This window comes from Macaca fascicularis, chromosome 15 (genome assembly GCF_037993035.2).
Source record: "Macaca fascicularis isolate 582-1 chromosome 15, T2T-MFA8v1.1".
Lineage (NCBI taxonomy): Eukaryota > Metazoa > Chordata > Mammalia > Primates > Cercopithecidae > Macaca > Macaca fascicularis.
Window position 1 is genome coordinate 12,420,674 of NC_088389.1, and position 27,786 is coordinate 12,448,459.

The following is a 27,786-nucleotide window of genomic DNA, read 5'->3' on the forward strand; positions in this document are numbered from 1 at the left end:
CTAAACCCAGGGTGATCTGACACCCAGATTTACTTAGGCAGTGTCACACACTGAAGAACGATGCCTGCTGCCATGATTGGGAGGCCCATGTGGTGGGCCCCAGAGAATGGCCCCACCTGCCCACAGTACTCCCTGGCCCTGCCAGCGCCCCTGGGGACCTGAGGTGAATGTGAAGTGCAGGCCTGGCCTGCGGTGGGGTGTGAGCTGGCGCTAGCACTGGTATCTTTACTCTAATATAGCATCCCACGCCCCCAGAGTCTGCACCAGCTCTGGGTTCCTCACCCACAGGGTCTACCTGGAGCCCCTCCTCATCTAGCTCACAGGCAGGCAGGCTTGGGTTGAAGCCTGAAGAGGACTCTGGCTGGAAAGCCCACCTGCAGTCCACAAGTTCCTGCCTACCTCCCCTTTCAAAGATGCGGTTAATTCAGCAAGGGGGGCGGGGAAGAAGATGATTTCAATACACAGTGAGTGATGAACAGTTGGACAGATGTGCTATACAAAGGCCTCCCTCTCTGGTGTCAAAATCTAACAAGGACCTGGCAAATTTCATGGACATGAAATACATGGCCTTCTTTCAGTTACTCCTTCCTTTTTCACCTCCAAATAATGGTGAATTCACAAATGAGAAGTACTCTGAAAATGCAACCAAAATCTGTACAATCTGATTTAGTAAAGAAGGTAAATCGGAGACAGCATTTGTATTGGATTGTTCCTTCTAACCAGATCAACAAAGCAGTTTCTGAGGGCCACTGACACATCAACAGAGACAGACGATTGAGCTAGTTAAATTCACAGGAACTACTGGGGCCCAATACCAGGAGCCAGGGCACACTGGATGGGTCTGCGTGGAATATGAAGCCTGGAGCAGCTCTTGTCTCACAGGAGGTTTGATCTGGCACCAGGAAAAGAGCCACCAACAAAGCAGTTGCCCCAGCCCAGCCCAGCCCCCACAGGCTCCACTGTACTGAAACGCCTGCAAGTTACCTTTGTTATTATCTTTGTAATCAATACATGTTACTAATACACATTCAGTAAGACAAATTCAAAAGATACTAATGTGGCCAGGGTGCAGTGGCTCACATCTACAATCCTAGCACTTTGGGAGGTCGAGATGGGCGGATCACCTGAGGTCAGGAGTTCGAGACCAGCCTGGCCAACATGGTGAGCTCCCATCTCTACTAAAAATACAAAAATTAGCCGGGCATGGTGGCAGGCACCTGTAAGGCACAGTGGCTCACGCTTGTAATCCCAGCACTTAGGGAGGCCGAGACAGGCGGATCACCTGAGGCCGGGAGTTCGAAACCAGCCTGAACAACATGAAGAAACCCCATCTCTACTAAAAATACAAAATTAGCCGGGCGTGGTGGCACATGCCTGTAATCTCAGTTACTTGGGAGGCTGAGGCAGGAGAATCGCTTGAACTCAGGAGGTGGAGGTTGCAGTCAGCCAAGATCGTGCCATTGCACTCCAGCCTGGGCGACAAGAGCAAACCTCCATCTGAGAAAAAAAAAAAAAAAAAAGGTGGCTGAGCGCAGTGACTCATGCCTGTAATCCCAACACTTTGGGAGGCCGCGTGCGGATCACCTGAGGTTGGGAATTCAAGACCAGCCTGACCAACATAGAGAAACCTTGTCTCTCTACTAAAAACACAAAATTAGCCAGGTGTGGTGGCGCGTGCCTGTAATCCCAGCTACTCTGGAGGCTGAGGCAGGAGAACCGCTTGAATCCAGGAGGCGGAGGTTGCAGTGACCCAGGATCATATCACTGCACTCCAGCCTGGGCAACAAGAGTAAAACTCTGTCTCAAAAAAACAAGATACTAATGTGTCCGAGAAAACAATCCAACTCAAAAGGTAAACAGTGTTAACACACTGGTGGACAGCCTCCAGGCTTACACACATTCATACAAGCAGTCATGATCTTCTCTACAAATGCAGGAAACTACTACATTATTCAACCTGGGTTCTTCTCTTTCTATCTAGTGGTCATCTTTCTAAAAATATACATAGTTCTGTTTAGTTCGGACTTAAAAATTAAAAGATAAAAATACACACAGTGATCGACCTCATTCTTTTTAATGCCTACACAGCATTCCACTACACAGTGGCATCGCATTTTATTTACCCATTGCCCTGTGGAAATGTCCAACTGGACATGTCCCACCACAAATAATGCCATAACCAACACTCCAGTACATGTATCTTTACATGCTGGGGCCAATATTTCTTTACAACCTGGCATCTCTGCAAAGCACATTTTTTCGTTTGTGTCCACAGAAAGAAAAGAAAGAGTTGAAAGCTGTAACCCCACGCAGAGTAACCAGCAAGGCCCGAGACCTCTCATTAGGTAAATTACATGGGAGTCAGCCACCCTTCGGCAGCAAATGCCCAGACAGGTAGAGAACACAGCCTACTCACAACAACCCATCCTCTTCCTCCCACCCCCTCCAGCTGTGGCACTCCCACAGCTCAGCTGGAGGACGCGGATTAGGGCCACCAATGACTATCACCAGAAGCACCGAAGGACTCCTTAGCAACCATTCCAACCTGGATGCAAAGCCTCCCATCACCCCATGAGGAAATACTCCATCGGGCTGCCTGAATAAACATTACAGCTGGGGAGAGCAACCTCCTAACCACCACTGAGGTGGCTGTCCTTACTATCACCCCCTATTTGCAGATAAGGGAACAGAGGCCCAGAGGTGAAGTGAGAACCAGCGTCACACGGTGCCCTCCTCACTCGACCGCAGCCTCTCAGAGCTGGGCCACACGCCCTCGAGTGTTTGCTGCTACAGAGACGGTTCATCAACTCAGCCGCGACAAAGGCACTTTCTCTTTGATGAAATTAAATAAATCCAAAAATACTGAAGTGGGGGCTAAAAGGGCTGGGTTGGTATAAATAATCTCCAGCAAAGGCCAAAGGACTGGACCCCAGAAGCCGTGCATGATTTCTCCTCCAAGCCTCAGACACTAGAGGAAACCCAGGACAATAGCTGACGAAGCCAGTTCTAAAGTAACAAAGGAAGAAACGGCAGACCCAAAATAAGGGCCAGGGATTACTACCCCAAGGGCATTCCCAGGTATGCCAAGCTGTGACTTCGGAATGGTGGGAAAGTGGAGCATGAGCCCTCACTGCAAATAAACTACACACATTATATACACCTTACCCACAGACCCCTCACCCCACCCAAAACCCTACACTCACAACTCTCCTCCCCCACCCACCATCTCCCCCAAAGCTCCTAAAACATCAGACTGCACTGCCTCATTACGCTAAGGGCATGCCCACCTTTCCCCTTCCCCCACCCTCCAACCATGTCAACAGCAAATTGTAAAGCTGTGGGATCTCTGGAAGCAGCACTTGTTAATTAAACCAAGTCTATGCCGCTGCTGAACTTTACCAATACAACACTATGATTTATCCAGGGTGTGCAAAGAATTACAATGGCCTTTTCTCCCCTTAAAAAGCTGAAGTGAGGCCGGGCGCGGTGGCTCAAGCCTGTAATCCCAGCACTTTGGGAGGCCGAGACGGGCGGATCACAAGGTCAGGAGATCGAGACCATCCTGGCTAACATGGTGAAACCCCGTCTCTACTAAAAATACAAAAAACTAGCCGGGCGAGGTGGCGGGCGCCTGTAGTCCCAGCTACTTGGGAGGCTGAGGCAGGAGAATGGCGTAAACCCGGGAGGCGGAGCTTGCAGTGAGCTGAGATCCGGCCACTGCACTCCGGCCTGGGCGACAGAGCAAGACTCCGTCTCAAAAAAAAAAAAAAAAAAAAAAAAAAAAAAAAAAAAAAGCTGAAGTGACCAAACTAAGGAGACACATATGAGATGTCTTTGCTTATATTACGGTCTACCTATAAACAGTCACACGTCCCACCTTCCAGTGGTCACTTCAGGTTTAGAATTCATATGCACAGTTAAAACAGTTCCCTTAGTTAAAAACAATTGTTTAAGACAGCAGTCCTCTCTTGATATTAAAAAGAAACAGCAAGGAAAAAGGAATGACTTTCACTTTCTACTCTGTGCACTTCTGGAGCTTGATGTTTGTAGCAAGCTTGTATTGTAACTATTACACCCCTGTATTATAGCTGTTACATTGTTTTTAAGATCTCAGTGAACTGAGCAACATAGTATAAACACCATATACTGTTCCAAGTTGACTAGGTTTCCTACACTGCACCAACTGTATCCCAGAAATTACGCCACTCTTTGCAGCAATGCTATGAGACAGGTTCCATAACCACTTGGCAGATAAGAAAACTGAGACTTAAAGGAGCAAAAGAGATGATTTGTTCAAGACCTACCTCACAGCAGGTAGGTCTAAGTGGCTAAAAGGAATACTCCTGTCAGCCCGAGGTCAAGTCAGGGCTGTTGCTGGCCGAGCAGCAGTCTCCCTTGCAGCTGGAACCCACAAATTGCCTTAACATGCCTACCTTCATTCCTTCCAACACATTTACCTGAAACTCTCCAAGAACACAATAGAACAGACTAGACACAGGGCAGCTGCCAGCTATTAAACGCCCTTGTTCGTGGGAACAGACATCCGCAGTGGTGTTCAATGTGGAGAGATGGACGGAAGAAAGAGCCCCGATGCACCTGCCGATGGGAGGCCCTTGCTAGTTAAGGTGACTGAGCTCCAGGAGGTGAGGGCAATGTGCTATGGGTCCAAATATTTAGCATGTAGCACAGTGCTGAGCACACAATTAGAAACCCCAACACCTAGGTAACAAACAAGCCCCAAGTGTACAAAAGCCTGCCTGCTCCAAACCCCAACGCCCCCGGGGAGGGCTGAATCCAGGAACCATTAATAGCTGCGGTCTATGGAGAGACTACTGCCTTGTGCCAGGTACCCTATCAACTCTGTAGCACACGACCCTCTGAATCCCTTCCCAGGTCCTATGAAGGTGTTACTATCACATTTTGCAGAGGAAGAGAACGGAGATTCAAAAAGATTTAAAAGCTGGCCCCAGGTCAGCCAGCTTGTAAGTGGTAGAACCTAGACTTGAAGGCAGCTGACCCCAAAGCAAGGCTTCCAGTGTGGGGTGCTGCACTGTGCCTGCAAGGGAGAGCCACTCTCCACCAGGAAGAGGGGGAATGGCATTCCCAACTCTCCCAGCCAGCTCTCTCTGAATTCCAGCTAACAATATCCCCCCCGCCGCCCCCCGCCAAGAGCCAGAGCAGCGTAATTCCAAACTGCACCTCCTCTTGCCAGAGCACAAACCCCTGCCAGCCTAGCCTGATGAAACACCACCACCCAGGCATTCCAGCACTTCATTTCTCAGTCACTTCAACCACTGGTGTGATCTCCTGGAAGAACTAAACCAAAGTGGGGGGCAGGAGGGGTGGCGCGCCAAGAGGTTGAGTCAAGAAGTGAGATGTGCACAACAGCCACTATCACAAGCTGCAAAAGCGCCAACAGCGATGAATATTAACAGCGACAAAACCACCAAGGGCTGTGAAACACGGGGCTATGAGAAAACTTAAAATGGACGCCGTCTCTGAATTTTATGCACCAGGCTCCAGTGTATAACAGTTGGAAGAAAACAGGCAGCAAGGACCATCATTTTAGTTGATACAGAACATCAACCTTAGACCTGGCTGCCTGCGTCTATCGCCTCCTTCTAGTTCCCACAGTGGCCTTCACCTAACGACACCCAGAGTACCTCCTCCAGTGGCCGCTTCTGCGCTGTGAACGGAGCTGCTGTGTCTGATCACTGCCTGCCCAAGCTCACCCAAACATCAGACCCTGTGCTGACCACAAAGCCGCAAAGAGTGGCTTTTGATTGGAAAATGTGCACACCCAAAACAATCCAAATAGCCTCTTCATTTAGAAAAGCCCATAGTCCAGAAACATAGGCTCACACATATAAACTGATACAATGTTTTCTGAAGAGAAATTTGACAGAATTCTTACCAAAAAGCGATTGAGTTGAAGAGTCCACCCTGCGAACCACACACTCACACTTATATGCTTATAGACAAATTGTATGTTTTTGAAAACAAATCTGGTACAGTTTTACCAAAATTGTATAATATTCCAAAACTACAAATAGCCCAAATGTCCACCAGTAGGAGACAGGTTAAATCAAGTACACCCACAAAATACTCTCTGCAATTGCTGAAACAGACGACATAATCCGTCTGCGTGGCTGTCAGGGAGCACGATGAGACATTTTATCACGTGAAAGGGCAGCAGCATGCTTGAAGAATACAAACGTGCATGCAGATAATGTGGGTTTTTTTCTGGGAGGAATCCCAAGAACTTTCTCACAGTGGTTTCTTTTCAGAGAGAGTGGGGAAAAGCTTTTATACCTCCCTGAGCAACTTGAATTTTCTTTTTAAAAAGTCAACTGGGGGCCGGGTGCAGTGGCTCATGCCTGTAATCCCAGCACTTTGGGAGGCTGAGGCAGGTGGCTCACCTGAGGTTGAGTTTGAGATCACCCTGGCCAACATAGTGAAACCTCGTCTCTATTAAAAATACAAAAAAATCAACTAGGCATGGTGGCAGATGCCTGTAATCCCAGCTACTAGGGAGGCTGAGGCAGGAGAATTGCCTGAACCCAGGAGGCGGAGGCTACAATGAGCCGAGATCACGCCATTGCCCTCCAGCCTGGGCGACGAGCAAAACTTCATAACCCCCTCCCCCCCGAAAAAAAAAGTCAATTGGGAATATCTAAACCATCAGATTACAAATGATTTTTTCTTCTTTACACACTTGTATATTTTTTAAAAATCTAACATTTTAAAACATTTAGTGTGGCAGGTCTGTTCACATTAATATGGAAAAATGGCTGGGTGTGGAGGCTTACACCTGTAATCCTAGCAATTTTGGAGGCCAAGATGGGAAGACAACTGGAGGCCAGGAGTTCAAGACAGGCCTGATCAATATAGCGAGACCCACCCCCACATCCCTAAGGAAGGAAAAAAAAAAAAGTATTACTGAAAATAAAAATAAGAGAAAATAAGTTATGCTTAAAAATATACATGGAAAAATGACTGTGATATTTTGACAATGCCAAATTGCAATACGATATAGTATATCCCATTTTTGTTTTTTAAAAAACCTCCCTACATGAGGCCATTATTTATATGCGCATTGAACCTAGAAGGATAAACAAAGCAAATTTATCAATAACGGTTACTGCCTGGGACGTTGAGGAGAAGCTTTCATTTCTCTTCAAGCACTTGGCTTTTAATTTCTTTTCTTAGGCAGGGCGCCGTGGCTCACGCCTGTAATCCCAGCACTTTGGGAGGCCGAGGCGGGCGAATCACCAGGTCTGGAGATCAAGACCATCCTGGCTAACATGGTGAAACCTCGTCTCTACTAAAAATACAAAAAATTAGCCAGACGTGGTGGCGATCCCAGTGGTCCCAGCTACTCGGGAGGCTGAGGCAGGAGAATGGCATGAACCCGGGAGGCTGAGCTTGCAGTGAGCCGAGACCATGGCACTGCACTCCTGCCTGGGCGACAGAGCGAGACTCCGACTTAAAAAAAAACAAAACAAGGCCGGGCGCGGTGGCTCAAGCCTGTAATCCCAGCACTTTGGGAGGCCGAGGCGGGTGGATCACGAGGTCAGGAGATCGAGACCATCCTGGCTAACATGGTGAAACCCTGTCTCTACTAAAAATACAAAAAACTAGCCGGGCGAGGTGGCGGGCGCCTGTAGTCCCAGCTACTCGGAGGCTGAGGCGGGAGAATGGCGTGAACCCGGGAGGCGGAGCTTGCAGTGAGCCGAGATCGCGCCACTGCACTCCAGCCTGGGTGACAGAGTGAGACTCCGTCTCAAAAAAAAAAAAAAAAAAAAAAATTCTTTTTTTAAAAAAAAGTATGGGCCAGGTGCAGTGGCTCACGCCTGTAATCCCAGCATTTTTGGAGGCCAAGGTGGATGGACTGCCTGGGCTCAGGAGCTCGTGACCAGCCTGGGCAACATGGTGAAACCCCATCTCTACTAAAATACAAAAAAAAAAAAAAATTAGCCAAGCATGGCGAGATGCACCTGTAGTCCCAGCTACTCAGGAGGCTGAGGCCAGGGAATTGCTTGAACCCAGGAGGTGGAGGTTGCAGTGAGCTGAGATCGTGCCACTGCACTCCAGCCTGGGCAACAGAGCAAGACTCCATCTCAAAAAAAAAAAAAAAAAAAAAAAAAAAAAAAAAAAAAAAACCTCTATACTTTCGTAATTAATGTTTTATCAAATAAAAAAACCCAGAAAATTCCACATTATGATTCAGGACACTATCCTCTCCCCAAGGATTTCTGAACACTTGGCCCGTTCAGTCCACTGACAGGTCGGTTGGGCAGGCAGGCAGGAGTGATGATGCCCCTCCCAGACAAGCCTGTGCTTTCTGCCCTGGCCTGGAACAGAGCTGCTCTTTAAGCTCTGAACCATATGTAAACAACACCTGCTGAAAAAAGTTCTGCCAGACACAAAGGACCCATGGAAAGAGCGCTGGGGATGGCCTCCTTTTTCCAGTAGGTCCTGCAGCAGTCCACCGCATGGTTCTATACAAAGAGATGGTCCTGAAGTGTGTTGGGAAGTTGACGCGCGCTTCCCGGAGCCACAGTCATTCTCTGCCCTCCTCCCTGCTGGCCACTGGCCATACGAGAACGCTTGCATAATGTCCACCATTGAAAGGGCTTCGGCACTCTGGAAAGCAGGCTGACCCACAAACTCTCTTCTGCGACCCATACATTTCTGATTTCCACATAGGAACACATTTTTAATGTTCCAGGGCTCAGCACACTATTTTCAATAGGTGCTTATTTCAAGTCAGCTACATTCTCCAGAACGCCTTCCCCTGACTGCCCCACACCCAGACTGAGGTGAGCTTGGTTTCTGGGTGGGCTCCTATGAGACCCCCTTCTCAGACACCTAGCACACAGTGATGAATGGGAAACAACAGAATTCTGCTTCCGGATGCACTCACTCCCTCCACCGGGGGAAAGGACCATTCAATACATGAAAACAAAACTATCTACAGGCGGCTGCCCATCGCTGGATGAACACATAAAATCTGGTAAATACATGCAAATATGAGAATATTATTCTGCCTTAAGAAGGAAGTTAGTTCTGACACATGCTACAACATGGATGAACCTTGGAAATACTACGCTAAAAATAAGCCAGACGCAAAATGACAAATATTGGATGATCTCATTTACATGAGGTACTTGAACATTCAGTTTCACAGAAGGAAAGTAAAACGGTGGGCAGGGCAAGGTGGCTCACCATTGCCACCGTGGGATTATACATGCCTGTAATTCCAGCACTCTGGGAAGCTGAGGCAGGCAAATCACATGAGCTCGGCGTTCGAGACCAGCCTGGCCAACATGGCGAAACTCCGTTTCTACTAAAAGTACAAAAAATTAGCTGGACCTGTAATCCCAGCTATTCAGGAGGCTGAAGCGGGAGAATCGCTTGAACCTGGGAGGCAGAGGTACAGTGAGCCGAGATCACGCCATTGCACTCCAGCCTGGGAGACAGAACGAGACTCTATCTCAAAAATAATAACAATAATAATACAAAAATTAGACCAAGCACAGTGGCTCACGCCTGTAATCCCAGCACTTCGGGAGGTCAAGGTGGGTGGATCACCTGAGGTCAGGGGTTCCAGGGGTTCAGGGGTTCCAGGGGTGTGCTCTGGCACACCCCAGTGCGGGGATTTGTGCTCTGGCAAGAGGAGATGCAGTTTGGAATTACACTGCTCTGGCTCTTGGTGGGGGATATTGTTAGCTGGAATTCAGAGAGAGCTGGCTGGGAGAGTTGGGAATGCCATTCCCCCTCTTCCTGGTGGAGAGTGGCTCTCCCTTGCAGGCACAGTGCAGCACCCCACATTGGAAGCCTTGCTTTGGGGTCAGCTGCCTTCAAGCCCACGTTCTACCACTTACAAGCTGACTGACCTGGGGCCAGTCTGGCCAACATGATGAAACCCTGTCTCTACTAAAAATACAAAAATTAGCTGGGCATAGCGGCAGGCGCCTGCAATCCCAGCTACACAGGAGGCTGAGGTAGGAGAATCTCTTGAACCCAGGAATCAGAGGCTGCATTGAGCCAAGATCGCGCCATTGCACTCCAGCCTGGGCAACATCAAAACTCCATCTCAATGAAATATACAAAAACTAGGCCAGGCACGGTGGCTCACGCCTGTAATCCCAGCACTTTGGGAGGCTGAGGGAAGCGAACCACTTAAGGCCAAGAGTTCTAGACCAGCCTAGTGAACAAGGTGAAACTCCGTCTCTACAAAAAATACAAAAATTAGATGGGTGTGGTGGTGTGTGTCTGTAATCCCAGCTACTCAAGAGGCTGAGGCTGTAGTGAGCCAAGATTGTGCCACTGCACTCCAGCCTGGGTGACAGAGGGAGACCCTATCTCAAAAAAAAAAAAAGAGAAAGAATGGTGAGAATGGTGACCACCACCAGTGGATGGGGGAGGGGAAATGGCATCTAATGGGAACAGAGTTTCAGTTTGAGAAAATGAGAACGTTCTGGAGATGGACAGTGTTGATGATTGCACAACATTGTGTAAGTGCTTCATACCACTCAACTGTACACTTAAAAATGGTAAATTTTATGTTATATATACTTCACCACAGTTTTTAAAATTCAAAAAAAAAAAAACCACCTATTTACAAGTTGTGAAAAGTGCTATAAAGAGAAACTATAGTGGGCGCCGAAGAAATCACAGGAGGAGGCCAGACGCAGTGGCTCACTCCTATAATCTCAGCACTTTGGGAGGCCAAGGTGGGCAGATCACCTGAGGCTGGGAGTTCAAGATCAGCCTGACCCACACAGAGAAACCCCATCTCTACTAAACATACAAAATTAGCCGGGCTTGGTGGCGCATGCCTATAATCCCAGCTACTTGGGAAGGCTGAGGCAGGAGAATCACTTGAACCTGGGAGGTGGAGGTTGCGGTGAGCCGAGATCGCGCCACTGCACTCCAGCCTGGGTAACAAGAGCAAAACTCCGTCTAAAAAAAAGAAGAAAGAAAAAAGAAATCACAGGAGGATGAGATCAAAGTTAGGTGGGGGGCTCTCCAGGGCCTCCCTAAGGAGGCATCCGCCTCCTCCCCACTGGACCAGGATCTCCCCAAGGAGTCAATGCGGCATCCACGTCTCCATGTCCTAGAAACAAAAACTGTTTAAGACAAAAGGCTTGTCCAGGCTCAAACCAGTAAATGGAGTAAGACCTGAAGCCCACTCATCAAACGGCTTAACCAGGACTGAGACCCCCAGAACCTAGTGGTTCATGAAAGAGGCTGCCTTGCTGGGTGCTGTGGCTCATGCCTGTAATCTCAGCACTTTGATTGGCTGAGGCGGAGGGATTGCTTGAGTTCAGGAGTCTGAAACAGCCTGGGTGGCCAGGCGCGGAGGATCACCTGACGTCAGGATTTCGAGACCAGCCTGGCCAACATGGCAAAACCCCATCTTTACTGAAAATACAAAAAGTAGCCAGGCGTGGTAGTGTACGCCTGTAATCCCAGCTACTCAGGAGGCTGAGGCAGGAGAATGACTTGAACCCAGGAAGTGGAGGTTGCAGTGAGCCAAGTTCGCACAGCTGCACTCCAGCCTGCGCAAGTGAACACGACGCCATCCCAAAAAAAAAAAAAGAAAAAAAGAAAAGAAAAACAAACAGCCTGGGCAAAATGGCGAAACCCCCGGTCTCCACAAAAAAATACAAAAATTAGGCATGGTGGCACATGCCTATAGGATCCCAGCTACTCGGGAGGCTAAGGCAGAAGGATCATTTGAGCCCAGGATGCAGAGGTTACGGTGAGCTGAGATCACACCACTGCACTCCAGCCTGGGTGACAAAGTGAGACCCTGCCTCAAAACAGAAAAAACTAAGAAAGTGGCTGCCTTGCGCTCAAGGCTGGAGAGGGAGATGACAAAGACTGAAGGAGAAAATCGATCCTGTCCAGAAGAGAGGAACAGCCTACAACCCTCTGACCCCAGAAATTCCACTTACGGGAGATAATCAGCCACGTGGACCAAGACTTACATGCCAAGATGCTCCCTACAGCTCTTCTCATAAAAGGGAAAACAGGGCAACAATAATCTAAATGTCTAGTAATACAGGATTCAATACATTATGGCATATCTGTACAATAGCAATTGTATAATTGTAGGCCGGGCGCGGTGGCTCAAGCCTGTGATCCCAGCACTTTGGGAGGCCGAGACGGGCGGATCACGAGGTCAGGAGATCGAGACCATCCTGGCTAACACGGTGAAACCCCGTCTCTACTAAAAAATACAAAAAACTAGCCGGGCGAGGTGGCGGGCGCCTGTAGTCCCAGCTACTCGGGAGGCTGAGGCAGGAGAATGGCGGGAACCCAGGAGGCGGAGCTTGCAGTGAGCTGAGATCCGGCCACTGCACTCCAGCCTGGGCGACAGAGCGAGACTCCGTCTCAAAAAAAAAAAAAAAAACAGATGTATAATTGTAAAAATAACTCAGAAGAATACACTATAACATTAAAAGGAAAAAAGTAAGCTATCAACTGTGTATTCAACGTATATATACTATTGCTCTAATTCTGAAAACAGACATTATCAGAAGAAACACACCGGCATCTTTACTGTAGTTAGCTCTGGATGGTGAGATCACAAGTGATTTATATATTTTGGTATTTATTCTTTTCAGTTTCTTTTTTTTGAGACAGAATCTCACTCTGTCTCCCAGGCTGGAATGCAGTGGCACAATCTCGGCTCACTGCAACCTCCACCTCCCAGGTTTAAGTGATTCTCCAGCCTCGCCCTCCTGAGTAGCTGGGACCACAGGTACTTGCCATGGCGTCCAGCTAATTTTTGTATTTTTAGCAGAGATGGGGTTTCACCACATTGGCCAGGCTTGTCTGGAACTCCTACCCTCAGGTGATCCGCCCACCTTGGCCTCCCAAAGTGCTTGGATTACAGACATGACCCACCGTGCCTGGCCTACCTTTTATTCTTTTGAAACAGGGTCTTAGTCTGTCACCCAGGTTAGAGTGTAGTGGCATGATCACAACTCACTGCAACCGCAACCTCCCAAGCTCAGGTGATCCTCCTGCTTCAGCCTCCCAAGTAGTTAGAACTACACACATGTGCCACTATACCCTACTAATTTTTTCTTTTAGGAGACATTTTGTTTTTTTTTTTTCCATCACATTGCCCAGGCTGGTCTTAACCTGGCCTCAAGCAATCCACCCGCTTTGGCCTCCCCAAGTACTGGGATTACACGCATGAGCACCTCACCCCACCACAAGAAAAATGTATTTAAAGGGCCTTGTACAATGCCTGGCAAATTATTGGTGCTCAAGGAGTATCTACTGCCTTACAAGTGAATTAAAAATGCAATAAATACTGCTTCTGCAGCCCCACAGAGAAAAAGGTTGATGGTTATCTTGGCAAGGAGGAAGAGGGTCCAGATGGAAGCCACACAACTGGCTGCAGAGGTAAGAACGGAAGGAAGTCCTGTACAAGATGTGAAAGACCGCCAGCAACTTGAGACAGGCTTTGTTCCGCCAGCTACTCCTGCTGCATGCAATGCTCCACAAACCAGCGCTGCTGCCAGCACCTCAGAGATGCACTTCAGCTCGGACGAAGGATGTTTCCCAGGTCACACGGGAAACCAATACGTACAGCGGAGAACAAAGCTCAACCACAACTTCTGGCTCAAGTCACTAAGGCAAACCTCCCTCCCAGCACAAAAGAGATTTCCCACGTGCCACCCATAGGTATAAACAGTGATATCGCCAGTGGCAAGGCCCAGGTCTGCCAGCTCCCAGGTGAGGAGGTCCAGTCTGAATGGCACCTTTTAAACCTAAAAGCTAATGATAAACAATCATATTTCACCAGAAACAAAGCTCACGATATCCCATGTCGCTCCCATCTCCAACACCACAGCCAGTGCCTGTATTTCTTTGTCCCCATGACAGACTCAAGTTTCCTGAGGCTGTACAAGTCCCAGAAATAATCTTAAAAAGAGATCGAGTTATGATCTGAAAAGAAGACAGTCTAGTTAGCCCTGCCTCCTTACATGAAATTTATTTAAAACCAAAATTACAACATTTGGAGCACGAAGCCCAAGGTCTGCTGGAAATTTTGGGTTTTGGGGAGAAACGCATTGTTTTAAAATCTAGTATAGATAGGCCCTATTTAGTACCTGTCTACCCATGACAAGATTTCACAGTAGGGAAACCTCATTATTGAATTCAGAAATACATGAATTGACCCACCTGGCCTATTCCGGTTTGAAATAGAAACCAACACAGAAATGATCTTAAGCGGTAGGATAATGAGACATATAACCAGCATACAGCCACAGCCATTAGCAACATGAGTCAGTACTTTGTGCAAGGCAAAAAAAAAAAAAAAAAAAAAAAAAAAAAAACCCTTAAAAGTACAATAAAATAATCCTTCAGGATAAAAAAGAGAACTGAAATTCAAAAGAGGTTAGGAGTGGTGAACAGGCAAAAAAAAAAAAAAAAAAAAAAAAAAAAAGCACAACAAAAATCCCTCAGCCAAGCACAAGGCAACCGGACCCATGCTGGAACCAGTTCTGACTTGCCATTCCTGAAATTCCACTCTCCCGAGGTTTCCTGGCTCTTCCTTCCTTAGGCTTTCTTTTTACCTATTTGGGCCCAGTGGAGGCCGGAGAGGGCCAAGGGCACTGTACGAGATGGGACGCCCACACAGTGGGCTTAGGGGCTAAGGTAAGGGCATGCAGTCAGCATTAGGGGGCCACCGAAAACCAAAATTCACAGATATGCAGAAGCTCGTGGGAGAAGTCTCCTGGCCTAACTAACCAGCTAACAGTCTAGAGCCAGACTGGGCCTGAGTGAAGTCAGACAAAAAGGAAGGGCCAAGAGGCAGGAAGCAAGGAAAAATCAAAGGATGACAGGATCCTGCTAAAACATCTCAGTCCCACAGCTAGGAGGTCTGGAGGGGGTGCCACATTTTACCAAAAAACCAACAAGATGGTTGCAGGAATGCCAAAATGAACCAAAACAAATTCCCCACTAAAATACAGAACCACTGCAGAGCCAACAGTTAACATGCTTAGCCGAGAGGTAACCTGGGTCTCAGTCCTCACTTGTGGCCAACACTGGGTTCAGTCTGTCTCCTGCTTCTTTGCATTAGTCCTTCCATAGTCTCTAACAAACAGCAGACACCAAGATCTGGCTGAGTTCCCTAGCTGTACTAAGCCATTCTGGTGCTTCCAGGCAGATGGGTGATAGTCACCACAGCAAAACACTAGCCAGCCATAGAATTTGGGGTGGGGAGGTCACAGTTCCACCAACCAAGAGAAGAGGAAAAAATAAGCATTAAGAGAAAGGAGGCCGGGGGCTGTAGCTCAGGCCTGTAATCCCAGCACTTTGGGAGGCCAAGGCAGGCAGATCACCTGAGGTCAGATGTCTGAGACTAGCCTGGCCAACATGATGAAACCTCACCTCTATTAAAAACACAAAGATTGGCCGGGTGTGGTGGCGCATGCCTGTAATCCCAGCTACTCCAGAGGCTGAGGCATGAGAATCACTTGAACCCAGGAGACGGAGGTTGAAGCGAGCTGAGATCACACCCCATCACACCCCTGCACTCCAGCCTGGGCGACAGAGTGAGACTGTCTCCAAAAAAAAGAAAGAAAAGAAAAAAGAAGGAAGGCAGGGAAGGAAGGGAAAGGAAGGGAAAGGGAGGGAGGGAGAGAGGAAGAGAGGAAGGAAGGAAGGAAGGAGAAAGGAACCAGAAAAACAGATAACCAACAAAAACATACATTTCATCACCTTCCTATGGAGAGAAACAATTCACTGTGAATCTTATGTGACGCTCCCAAGAACCCTAATAGATACCCAAGGCAGGCATAATTATTCCCATTTTACAGATGCAAGATCTGAGGCTCAGAGACTTGCTTTGTAAAGGTAACCGATGAGGACCAGAATCCAGCTGCTCAGGCTCCAAGAGACACACTTGCCCAAACAAGTAGAAACTCACTCTCCAAGGATTATTTGCCAATCCCCAAGGAAAGCAGTTATCCTCAGAAGGCAGGATTCCTTGGGCGTCTGTTTTTCCTGAGCATCTCGTACTGTTCTAACCCTGCCTTAAACTGACCAACTACCACACACTCCGTGTCTATTAACCTTTAGAGAGCTCCAAATGCTACTCTAGAGGCTCAGCACTGTATAAGCAAGCGCCCACTAATGTTTGGGCCTCGAATTCCTTCTGTATTGTCCATGCCTTACGCCAGCACCTGTGGCATCCATTGGCACAGTTTCTCTCTATGGGTGGCACCACAAGGGGCCCATGTCTGCCTAGGACTTGACAGCAGTTACACCAACAACGGTAGGAGGAACCACTAACTGTGTCAGGCCCTCTGCTAGGCCCTTCACCGTAGCCCAAACCTGGCAAGTGGAAGTGCACGCCCCGATTTATGCAGATAAAGCCTCAGACAGCCCCAGAGTGATAGGTTTAGGGAAGAAAGCAGCAGGATCTGTACCCCAATGCCTGGGCCTCCCCAGTCCCACCTTACACGACGGCGCTGTGCATAGACATGACTAAATGGCCGCAGCGAGATTCGGAGAAACCATGCTAAGACCGCATACGAATGGTTACAAAAGCCAAATTGGATGATACTGTACAAAGCCACATCAAATGCACACTAAACCTTAAAGAAAACAAAAAAATCTTAGGGAAAGTTTAACAGTCCTGTAAACCAAAGGCATTTAATTTCAAGATTTCTCCCAGGAAGCCATTTAGCAAATGACACACTGCCCAGCCCCCCTTCTCCCACTTCCTTCAAGCTCACCACTGAAAACACCTCCTATTCTTGCCTAAAGGTGGGCTCCGACCTCCCACGATATTTAGGAGGAGGAGAAAAGAAAAGGGAAAAAGAGGCAAAAAATCCACCTCTTAGTTTTAAGTAGGCAAATCCACTCTTAAGAGACCCACAGTTTCAACAGGGCTGAATTTCTCTCTTGGGGGTTGGGGGGAGGCAAAAGAGAAGAGAAAAAAAAAACCCATCTGGCAGGCCCCGAGTGGCGACATCCTGTTTATTATTAAACATTTTTAGCATAGAGCATTCAGCATTTCGAAAATAACCCTCTGGTTCCCGCACTCACACCAAGACTGGGCGGTCGCTCGCCTCCCTCCCCCGGCCGCCAACTTTAGCGCCGCCGGGGCCCGGCCCACCCCGCGCCAGGAACGGCCCCGCGAACACCGCCGACAGCCCCGGGCCCAAGGCCCGACCCCGCAGGATCCCGCCTCGGGCGCGTTGCTCCGTCAACTGGGCGGGGCGGGGAGCAGGGACGCCGGCCCCGGAACCCCGAGACCCGGCTGCGGGCCCGGGGACCCTCCGGCCTCTGCAGCCCGACCCGGCCTCGGGGGCACGGGGCTGGCGGGCGAGCCCTGAGGGAGGCGTGCGGCCCCCGGACCCCGCCCGAGACTGAGGCCGCGCGGCGCCGCCACAACAATGGCGAGCGCGCCCGGGCCCGCCGCCCCCAGGCCCTGCGGCCTCCCAGCCCCGCAGCCCCGCGCCCGGCGGGAAGGAAGCGGCGGCGGCGGGGGCTGAGCCCTGCCGCGCTCGCGGACAAAGGTCGCGCAGGGCCTCAAGGCCCCCGGCGGCCGCCGCGGGAGACAAAGCCCGGCCGGGCCGCGCCGCCTCCATCTTAGCGCCGCCGCCCCCGCGCCCCGGCCCCGGCCCCGGCCCCGGCCCACCTGGTCTGGTTCCGCGGGCGCGGCCGGGCCGGGCGATGGCGGTCGGGCGGCGGTCGGGCGCGGGGGCGGCGGGATGGCGGCGGATTGCGAGGCGGCGGCGCGGGCTGCTCGCTCGCTCCCTCCCTCCTCCCGGGCTCGCTCGTCGCTGCGCGCTGGAGCCTCGGCGCCTGTCTCGCCGCTCGCTCCCTCTCGCGCTCGGCTCCCCGCCCCCCGCCTGCCGCCGCCCCCGCCTCCTCGGCCTCCTCCTCCCGCCGCCGCCCGCAGCCTGGGCCCGCGCAGCGCCCCCTGTCGCGCCTCCCGGGAGCGGCGGCCTTGGGATCGGCCCGGGGGCGGAGCGGGGGCGGGGGCCCGGGGGGAGGGGCGGGGAGCGGCGGGAGGGGGCTGGGAAGGGGGGAGACTCGGGGACGGCGGGAGGGGCGGGAGAGAGCGAGGCTGACCCAGGCAGAGCGGAGCTCCGGGAGGAGACCTGGAGGAGGGGCCAGGAGCCGAGAGAAGGGGCCTGGGGATGGCCTGGGCCGGGCCTGGGCCCGGCATGGGCCCGGGGGAAGAGCGCCCGGAAAGAGGGGAAAGGGATGGAGGGGGCAGTGACCGGGGAGCGAGTCCGGATCTCCGCCCCCTCCCCCATCAAAACTGCAGAGCCTCAGAACAAACTGAGCCCGGATTTTGTTAAAATATGTATACGGTATATGCACGGAAAGGAAGCAGAAATAATACTTTTTTCATTTCAAAAGCAAGGTTGTTGCACAATATGGGTACTTTGTCCCATTTTTACAAAATGAAAACTAATAAGCCCCTCGAGTGTTGTGTGTTTGTGTGATTGCAAAAGGTCCGGGAGCCTGCACTCCCATGTTGGTTATCTCCGTGGTTTGAGGTTGGGAGAGCGGAGGAGGGTTCTTACTTTTTTAGACACCTAACCAATTATAAAAGCAATTGCAAAAAGCAAATTAAAAAAAAAAATGCTGGGGTCTGGCACCCCAATCATCCCACCCGCTTCCAGGCACAGTTGCTAACACACTAAGCACCAGCTGCGGGCCATGCCCTATGCTAAAGCACGTGGTTTGTATCACTTAATCCTAACCCAGGGGCAGATATTGTTCTAATTCACAGGTGAGACAAAGGAGGCTCTGAGACAATGTGCCCAAAGCCACACAGCTGGACCCGGAAGGAAAATTAACCCACTTCAGCGTAACTCCAGAACTTTTTTTTTTTTTTTTTTTTTTTTTGATACAGAGTCTCTCTCTGTCCCCCAGGCTGCAGTGCAGTGGTGCAATCTCTGCTCAGTGCAACCTCCAACTCCTAGATTCAAGCGATTCTCCTGCCTCAGCCTCCCGAGTAGCTGGGATTACAAACACCTGCCACCACACCTGACTAATTTTTGTATTTTTAGTAGAGCTGGGGTTTCACCATGTTGGTCAAGTTGGTCTGGAACTCCTGGGCTAAAGTGATCCGCCTACCTTGGCCTCCCAAAGTGTTGGGATTATAGTGCAGGCCACTCTCTTTTAAATCATCAAATTTGCGTTATTCCCCTGCCAAAGTCTTCAATATTTTTCTATCTCTACAAAACAGGGAGGATGTAGTCCTAATTTTTATTTTCCATTTTGTACCTTGACCATCTTCAGGATGGCCATAGAATCGGCCCAGTGCTCAAAACCCAGCAACTAACAAAAATGATAGAAGGCAAATAAACAAATAAAAAATAAATTAAATAAATAAATTGAGCCTCAGGTTCTTCATCTGTAAGGCTGACACAGTGGTTCACACCTTTAATCCCACCACTTTGGTAGGTCGAGGTGGGCAGATCACGAGGTCAGGAGTTAGAGACCAGCCTGACCAACATGGTGAAACCCTCTCTCTACTAAAAATACAAAAATTAGCCGGGTTGGCCGGGCGCGGTGGCTCAAGCCTGTAATCCCAGCACTTTGGGAGGCCGAGACGGGTGGATCACGAGGTCAGGAGATCGAGACTATCCTGGCTAACATGGTGAAACCCCGTCTCTACTAAAAATACAAAAAACTAGCCGGGCGTGGTGGCGGGCGCCTGTAGTCTCAGCTACTTGGGAGGCTGAGGCGGGAGAATGGCGTGAACCCGGGAGGCGGAGCTTGCAGTGAGCGGAGATCACGCCACTGCACTCCAGCCTGGGAGACACAGTGAGACTCCATCTCAAAAAAAAAAAAAAAAAAAAAAAAAAAATTAGCCGGGTATGGTGGCAGGCACCTGTAATCCCAGCTACTCGGGAGGCTGAGGCAGAATTGCCTGAACCTGGGTGGCGGAGGTTGCACTGAGCTGAGATCGCACCACTGCACTCCAGCCTGGGTGACAGAGTGAGACTCCATCTCAAAAAAATATATATATAGGCCGGGCGCGGTGGCTCAAGCCTGTAATCCCAGCACTTTGGGAGGCTGAGACGGGCGGATCACTAGGTCAGGAGATCGAGACCATCCTGGCTAACACGGTGAAACCCCGTCTCTACTAAAAAATACAAAAAACTAGCCGGGCGAGGTGGCGGGCGCCTGTAGTCCCAGCTACTCCGGAGGCTGAGGCAGGAGAATGGCATAAACCCGGAAGGCGGAGCTTGCAGTGAGCTGAGATCCGGCCACTGCACTCCAGCCTGGGTGACAGAGCGAGACTCCGTCTCAAAAAAAAAAAAAAAAAAAAAAAATATATATATATATATATATAGAAAGCAAATAAACAAAAAATAAGCTGAAGCCTCAGATTCTTCATCTGTAAGGCCAGGTGCGGTGGCTCACCCCTGTAATCCCAGCACTTTGGGAGGCTGAGGCAGATGGATCACCTGAGGTCAGGAGTTTGAGACCAACAGGGTGAAACCCCATCTCTACTAAAAATGCAAAAAATAGCCAGGTATGGTGGTGAGGGCCTGTAATCCCAGCTACTCGGGAGGCTGAGGCACGCGAATCGCTTGAACCCAGGAGGTGGAGGTTGCAGTGAGCCAAGAGCACACCACTTCACTCCAGCCTGGGCAACAGAGAGAGACTCTGTCTCAAAACAAAACAAAACAAAATGATAGGAGGAAGCTGAACAGTAACAGGGTGGTTTACTGAGCACTTACTATGTGACAGCCACTGTGCTAAATACTCCCTATAGAGTCACTCAGGTAATCCTCACGACATACCCACAAAACAGACATTACTAGTGTGCCTATCCAACAGAGAGGAAAAGTAGACTTTGTGGAGGCAATACAAAGTCCCCCACCAAAGATGTCCAAGTCCTCATCCCTGAAACCTGTGAATATGGTACTTTCTATGGCAAAAGGGACTCTGTAGGATCTTGAGATGCAGAGATGAATCCTGGATTATTTGGTTGGGCAGGTGGAATCACAAGGATCCTCACAAGAGGAAGGAAGAAGGATCAGGGTCGGAGATGTGGTTGATGAATTAATCATTTTGACTGACAAAGGAATGATGCAGGACCTCATGACCGGAAATGCAGGCCGCCTCTAGAAGCTACAAAGGACAAGGAATGGATTCTCCTCTAAAGCCTCCAGAAGAAAATGAGCCCTGCCAACCACTGTGACCTCCAGAACTTTAAGATAACAAAGTTACATAAGCCACTAAATGTGTGGTAATGTAGCAACAGAAAACTAGTGCAAACTTGGAGACTTGCTGAAGGCAACACAGCGAGGTACGGGTTAAAAGGCAACCTAGGGCCGGGCACAGTGGCTCAAGCCTGTAATCCCAGCGCTTTGGGAGGCCGAGGTGGGCGGATCACGACGTCAGGCATTCGAGACCAGCCTGACCAACGTGGAGAAACCCCGTCTCTACTAAAAATACAAAAATTAGCCAGGCGTGGTGGTACGTGCCTGTAATCCCAGCTACTCAAGAGGCTGAGGCAGGAGAACTGCTTGAACCCCAGGAGGTGGAGGTTGCAGTGAGCTGAAATTGCCCCATTGCACTACAGCCTGGGTGACAGAGCGAGACTCCGTATCAAAAAAAAAAGCAAACTAGCAGTCTTGGGAGAGAAGAGACCTGGCTTCAAATCCAGCTCAGCCACCTCCTACCTCCCTGACCATCCTCATGGAGAGAATGACATGCAGTCATCCATCCCTGCAAATTCCCAGAAGAGCCCTGGGAATCAAAGTTCATCTGTTCATTCCCTGGGCACCTGCACTCTGGTGCTCACTGTGCCAGCCTCTGGGGCCATGCTGTTGAACTGGGCAGACAGGGGCCACTACAGTCAATAAAACAAACACAGGCTGGGCGCGGTGGCTCACACCTGTAATCCCAGCACTTTGGGAGGCCAAGGCGGGAGGACCACGAGGTCAGGAGATCGGGATCATCCTGGCCAACACAGTGAAAACCCGTCTCTACTAAAAATACAAAAATTAGCTGGGCATGGTGGCACGTGCCTGTAATCCCAGCTATTCAGGAGGCTGAGGCAGGAGAATCACTTGAACTCGGGAGTCGGAGTTTGCAGTGAGCCGAGATCGCCACTCCACTCCAGCTTGGTGACAGAACAAGACTCCGTCTCAAAACAAACACAAACTGATATTCCAAGGTTTTAGTTCTGGTTCTGCCTCCAACCAGTAGAGCTAGCCTTTTGGTGCCTAAGAGTTTCTACCTGTGAAAACTGGGTGGGGGCCGGGCACGGTGGCTCACACCTGTAATCCCAGCACTTTGGGAGGCCGAGGCAGGTGGATCACAAGGTCAGGAGATCGAGACCATCGTAGCTAACACAGTGAAAACCCGTCTCTACTAAAAATACAAAAAATTAGCCAAGTGAGGTGGCGGGCGCCTGTAGTCCCAGCTACTCAGGAGGCTGAGGCAGGAGAATGGTGTGAACCCGGAAGGCGGAGCTTGCAGTGAGCCGAGATCTCGCCACTGCACTCCAGCCTGGGTGACAGAGCAAGACTCCATTTCAAAAAAAAAAGAAAATTGGGTGGGGAGCACTGTAGTGTCTCTCCAGCTGGGATCCCCAAGCAGAGAAGAGAGCTTGGCACAAAGTAAGCACTCAATCTCCATGGTGGTTGAAAAGTAGATGCCTGGCCAACTGAGGCCAAAAACATGGCTCCTGACCAACCACACAAAACACATGGCTCACAAAACCAGCCAAATAAGCACATGCAGTAAAGCCTCTAAACCCCAGCTAGCCTGGAGGTGGGTGCCCAGCCTTCCTTCCACCGCTGTCACCACTATGGTGACAAAGTATCCAGCAAAGTGTTAGAGGAAGAAAACGTACCTGGCGTTTCGAATACCTGCACTTAACAGTCGAGAAAATAGAGCATCAGAAAGTTCAATGATTTGCCCAGCCAGCTGCAGTGGCTCACGCATGTGATCCCAGCACTTTGGGAGGCCAAGGTGGACAGATCGCTTGAGCCCAGGAGTTCAAGACCAACCTAGACAACACAGTGAGACCCCGATCTCTAGAAAAAAAATTTAAAAATAATGGCCGGGCGCGGTGGCTCAAGCCTGTAATCCCAGCACTTTCGGAGGCCGAGGCGGGTGGATCACGAGGTCAGGAGATCGAGACTATCCTGGCTAACATGGTGAAACCCCGTCTCTACTAAAAATACAAAAAACTAGCCGGGCATGGTGGCGGGCGCCTATAGTCTCAGCTACTTGGGAGGCTGAGGCGGGAGAATGGCGTGAACCCGGGAGGCGGAGCTTGCAGTGAGCCGAGATCACGCCACTGCACTCCAGCCTGGGAGACACAGTGAGACTCCGTCTCAAAAAAAAAAAAAAAAAATAAGCCCGACATGGTGGTGCACACCTGTGATCCCAGTTACTCGCGAAGCTGAGGCCAGAGGATCACTTGAGCCCAGGAGGCTGAGGCTGCAGTGAGCTGTGATCATGCCACCACACTCCAGCCTGGATGACAGAACGAGACCCTGTCTCAAAAAATAAAAAATTTTAAAAAGTTTTTTAAAAACTTGCCTACGGTTACAAGTTCCAGTAAAACCAAGCCTCCTAGGCCATCCAATAACAACATAATGTGAGTCACATAGATCATTTAAAGCACTCTAATGGCCATATTAAAAAAGTAACAGGAGGTCGGGCATGGTGGCTCACGCCTGTAATCCCAGCACTTTGGGAAGCCAAGGCAGGTGCATCACCTGAGGTTGAGAGTTAGAGACCATCTTGACCAACATGGAGAAACCCGTCTCTACTAAAAATACAAAAACTGAGCCAGGCTTGGTATCACATGCCTGTAATCCCAGTTACTTGGGAGGCTGAGGCAGGAGAATCGCTTGATTCACCGGGGAGGCGGAGGTTGTGGTAAGCCGTGATCACAGTACTGCATTCCAGCCTGGGCAACAAGAGCGAAACTCTCTCTCAAAAAAAAAAAAAAAAAAGGTAAAAGGAGCTGGGTGCAGTGGCTCACACCTGTAATCCCAGCACTTTGGGAGGCCAAGGTGGGTGGATTACCTGAGCTCAGGAGTTCAAGACCAGCCTGGGCAACACGGTAAAACCTCATCTCTACTAAAATACAAAAAATTTGCCAGGGGTGGTAGCATGCACTTGTAGTCCCAGCTACTCGGAAGGGTGAGGCAGGAGAATTGCTTGAATCCAGGAGGGGGAGGTTGCAGTGAGCCAAGATCATGCCACTGCATTCCAACAACAGAGCAAGACTGTTGCTTCTGCCTAGCAACAGAGCAAGACACCGTCTCAAAAAAAAAAAAAAAGTAAAAGGAGGGGCCGGGTGCGGTAATCCCAGCACTTTGGAACTCCGAGGACAGTGGATCACGAGGTCAAGAGATCGAGACCATCCTGGCCAACATGGTGAAACCCTGTCTCTACTAAAAATACAAAAATTAGCTGAGCATAGTGGCATGTGCCTGTAGTCCCAGATACTCGGGAAGATGAGGCAGGAGAATCGCTTGAACCCAGGAGGCGGAAGTTGCAGTGAGCTAAGATCACGCCATTGCACTCCAGCCTGGTGACAGAGCAAGACTCCATCTCAAAAAAAAAGAAAAAAAGTGCCAGGCGTGGTGGCACACGCCTGTAATCCCAGCACTTTGGGAGGCTGAGGTGGGCCCATCACCTGAGGTCGTGAGTTTGAGACCAGCCTGACCAACATGGTGAAACCCCATCTCTACTAAATACAAAAAATTAGCTAGGTGTGGTGGTGCATGCCTGTAATCCCAGCTACTTGGGAGGCTGAGGCAGGAGAATTGCTCGAACCTGGGAGGCGGAGGTAGCAGTGAGCCAAGATTGTGCCATTGCACTCCAGCCTGGGCAACAAGAGGGAATCTCCATCTAAAAAAAAAAAAAAAAAAGGTAAAAGGAGAGATGAATTGAATTGAATTGTAATAATGATTTCTTTTTTTTTTTAAGACAGCGTCTTGCTCAGTTGCCCAGGCTGGAGTACGGTGGAGCAATCTCGGCTCACTACAACCTCAGCTCACCGCCCACAATGGATTCAAACAATTCTCATGCCTCAGCCTCCTACATAGCATGTGCCACCGCACCCAGCTAACTTTTTGTATTCCAGGTAGAGATGGGGTTTCGCCATGTTGGCCAAGCTGGTCTTGAACTCCTGGCCTCAAGTGATCCACCCACCTGGGCCTCCCAAAGTGCTGGGATTACAGGCATGGGCCACTGCACCTGGCCTAATAATGAATGTTATTTAGCCTACTATATCAAAAATATTACTGTTTCAACATGTAATTAATGTTTTAAAATTATAAATGAGATCATTGACATTCTTTGTGGTCACATGATGTCTTCAAGTCCGCCATGTATTTTACACTTTATAGCACATGTCACTTAGTGCTGGGCACGTTTCATGCTCTCGGTGGCGGCACGGGGACAGTGAGCTCTTTATCCTCTCCACTGTTCCTCATAGCCTTTGCCAAAGTTTGGGAGGTGGAGGAGATGACAGTACCGTGAGAGGCAGGATGACCGCATCTGTCTTATTTGATGCAAATCACCTCAGGGATTAAGTCTGGCACAACGGAGACATCACATCGGTCTAAGGCTCAGGAGGACAAGGACTTAGTCCATTTGGTTCTCTGCTGTGATGGTTAATACTGAGTGTGTGAGTGTCAACTTGATTGGATTGAAGGATACAAAGTATTAATCCTGGGTGTGTCTGTGTGGGTGTTGCCAAAAGAGATGAACATTGGAGTCAGTGGGCTGGGGAAGGCAGACTCACCCTTATTCTGGTGGGCACAATCTAGTCAGCTGCCAGCGAATATAAAGCAGGCAGAAAACTGTGAAAGAGAGACCAGCCTAACTTCCCAGCCTACATCTTTCTCCCAAAGTTCTTCAGTGTTGGAACCCGGACTGGCTCTCCTTGCTTCTCAGTTTGCAGACAGCCAGCCTGTTGTGGAACCTTGTGATCGTGTAAATTAATACTCGATAAACTCCTATGTGTGTGTATATATATATGATTTACATATATGATTATGTATATCCTACTAGTTCTGTCCCTCTAAGAGAACCCTAATACACCTGTGCTATCCTTAGCACCAAACGTGGTGCCTGGTAAACAGTGAGTGCTCAATGAATTTGGTTGGTTTGTTGAATGGCAGAATGGGTGTCTGGCCCTTGACCTCATTGGCCACAACAGAAGGGACCCTGGGACTCACTAAGAATCATAGGGTTGGCCGGGCGCGGTGGCTCACGCCTGTAATCCCAGCACTTTGGGAGGCCGAGGCGGGCGGATCACAAGGTCAGGAGATCGAGACCACGGTGAAACCCCGTCTCTGCTAAAAATACAAAAAAAAAATTAGCCGGGCGTGGTTGTGGGCGCCTGTAGTCCCAGCTACTCGGGAGGCTGAGGCAGGAGAATGGCGTGAACCCGGGAGGCGGAGCTTGCAGTGAGCCGAGATCGCGCCACTGCACTCCAGCCTGGGCGACAGAGCGAGACTCCGTCTCAAAAAAAAAAAAAAAAAAAAAAAAAAAAAAAAAAAAAAGAATCATAGGGTTACCCGTTTCTATCATCTGACAAGAGAGGACATAAACGTATGAAAAGCCTGGAAGGACGTGGGTGTTCTGGGAAGACAGATGAGGAAGTGTTAAGGGGGAAAGTCGAGTCAAAGGCTCCATTCATCAGGCAGATCTGGAAGTGGGATGACACTGTCTGGGGACAGTGGGAGCTGCTGCATCCCTGGTTGTTAAAAAGCCACAGGCATAGGCCAGGCACAGCGGGTCACACTATAATCACAGGACTCTGGGAGGCCAAAGCAGGAGGACTGCTTGAACCCAGGAGTTCAAGACCAGCATAGGCAACAGTGAGACACCCCATCTCTACAAAAAAATTAACAAAGTAGCCGAGAATGTTGGCGCACACTTATAGTCCCAGTTACTCTGGAGGCTGAGGTGGGAGGATTGCTTGAGCCCGGGACGTCAAGGCTGCAGTGAGATGTGTTCATGTAACTACACGCCAGCCTGGGCAACAAAGCAAGACCCTATCTCTTAAAAAAAAAAAAAAAAAAAAAAAAAGCCACAGATCCTGTACTCGCCTCACAAAGCTCAACGGTTAGGCTACATCCCAACCACATCCCAAATTCAGGAAATCTTTTCTCTCTGCATTTCTCTCTGAGATTACAACAATAAGAATGATGGGGCCGGGCGCGGTGGCTCACGCCTGTAATCCCAGCACTTTGGGAGGCCGAGGCGGGCGGATCACAAGGTCAGGAGATCGAGACCACGGTGAAACCCCGTCTCTACTAAAAATACAAAAAATTAGCCGGGCGCGGTGGCGGGCGCCTGTAGTCCCAGCTACTCAGGAGGCTGAGGCAGGAGAATGGCGTAAACCCAGGAGGCGGAGCTTGCACTGAGCCAAGATCGCGCCACTGCACTCCAGCCTGGGCGACAGAGCGAGACTCCGTCTCAAAAAAAAAAACACAAAAAAAAAAAACAAAAAAAAAGAATGATGGGCTGGCCGCGGTGGCTCAAGCCTGTAATCCCAGCACTTTGGGAGGCCGAGGCGGGTGGATCACGAGGTCAGGAGATTAAGACCATCCTGGCTAACATGGCGAAACCCCATCTCTACTAAAAATACAAAAAATTAGCCGGGCGTGGTGGCAGGCGCCTGTAGTCCCAGCTATTCAAGAGGCTGAGGCAGGAGAATGGCGTGAATCCGGGAGGCGGAGCTTGCAGTGAGCTGAGATCGCGCCACTGCACTCCAGCCTGGGCGAC

General features: G+C 49.9%; 1 protein-coding gene across 33 annotated transcripts in view; it reads right to left on the bottom strand.

The window, feature by feature from the left end:
• PRRC2B (proline rich coiled-coil 2B) overlaps positions 1–27,786 on the bottom strand; it is a 129,777-nt gene that overhangs the window by 89,558 nt on the left and 12,433 nt on the right. For 28 of the 33 annotated variants that reach the window (XR_012424229.1, XR_012424228.1, XR_012424227.1 and 25 more), the window contains exon 1: positions 17,684–17,886. The exons of the other annotated variants lie outside the window; for them this stretch is intronic. The gene's annotated coding sequence lies outside the window, so the exon portion shown is untranslated. Of the gene's footprint in view, positions 1–17,683; positions 17,887–27,786 lie in introns of those variants that run through there. 33 annotated transcript variants of the gene reach the window in all.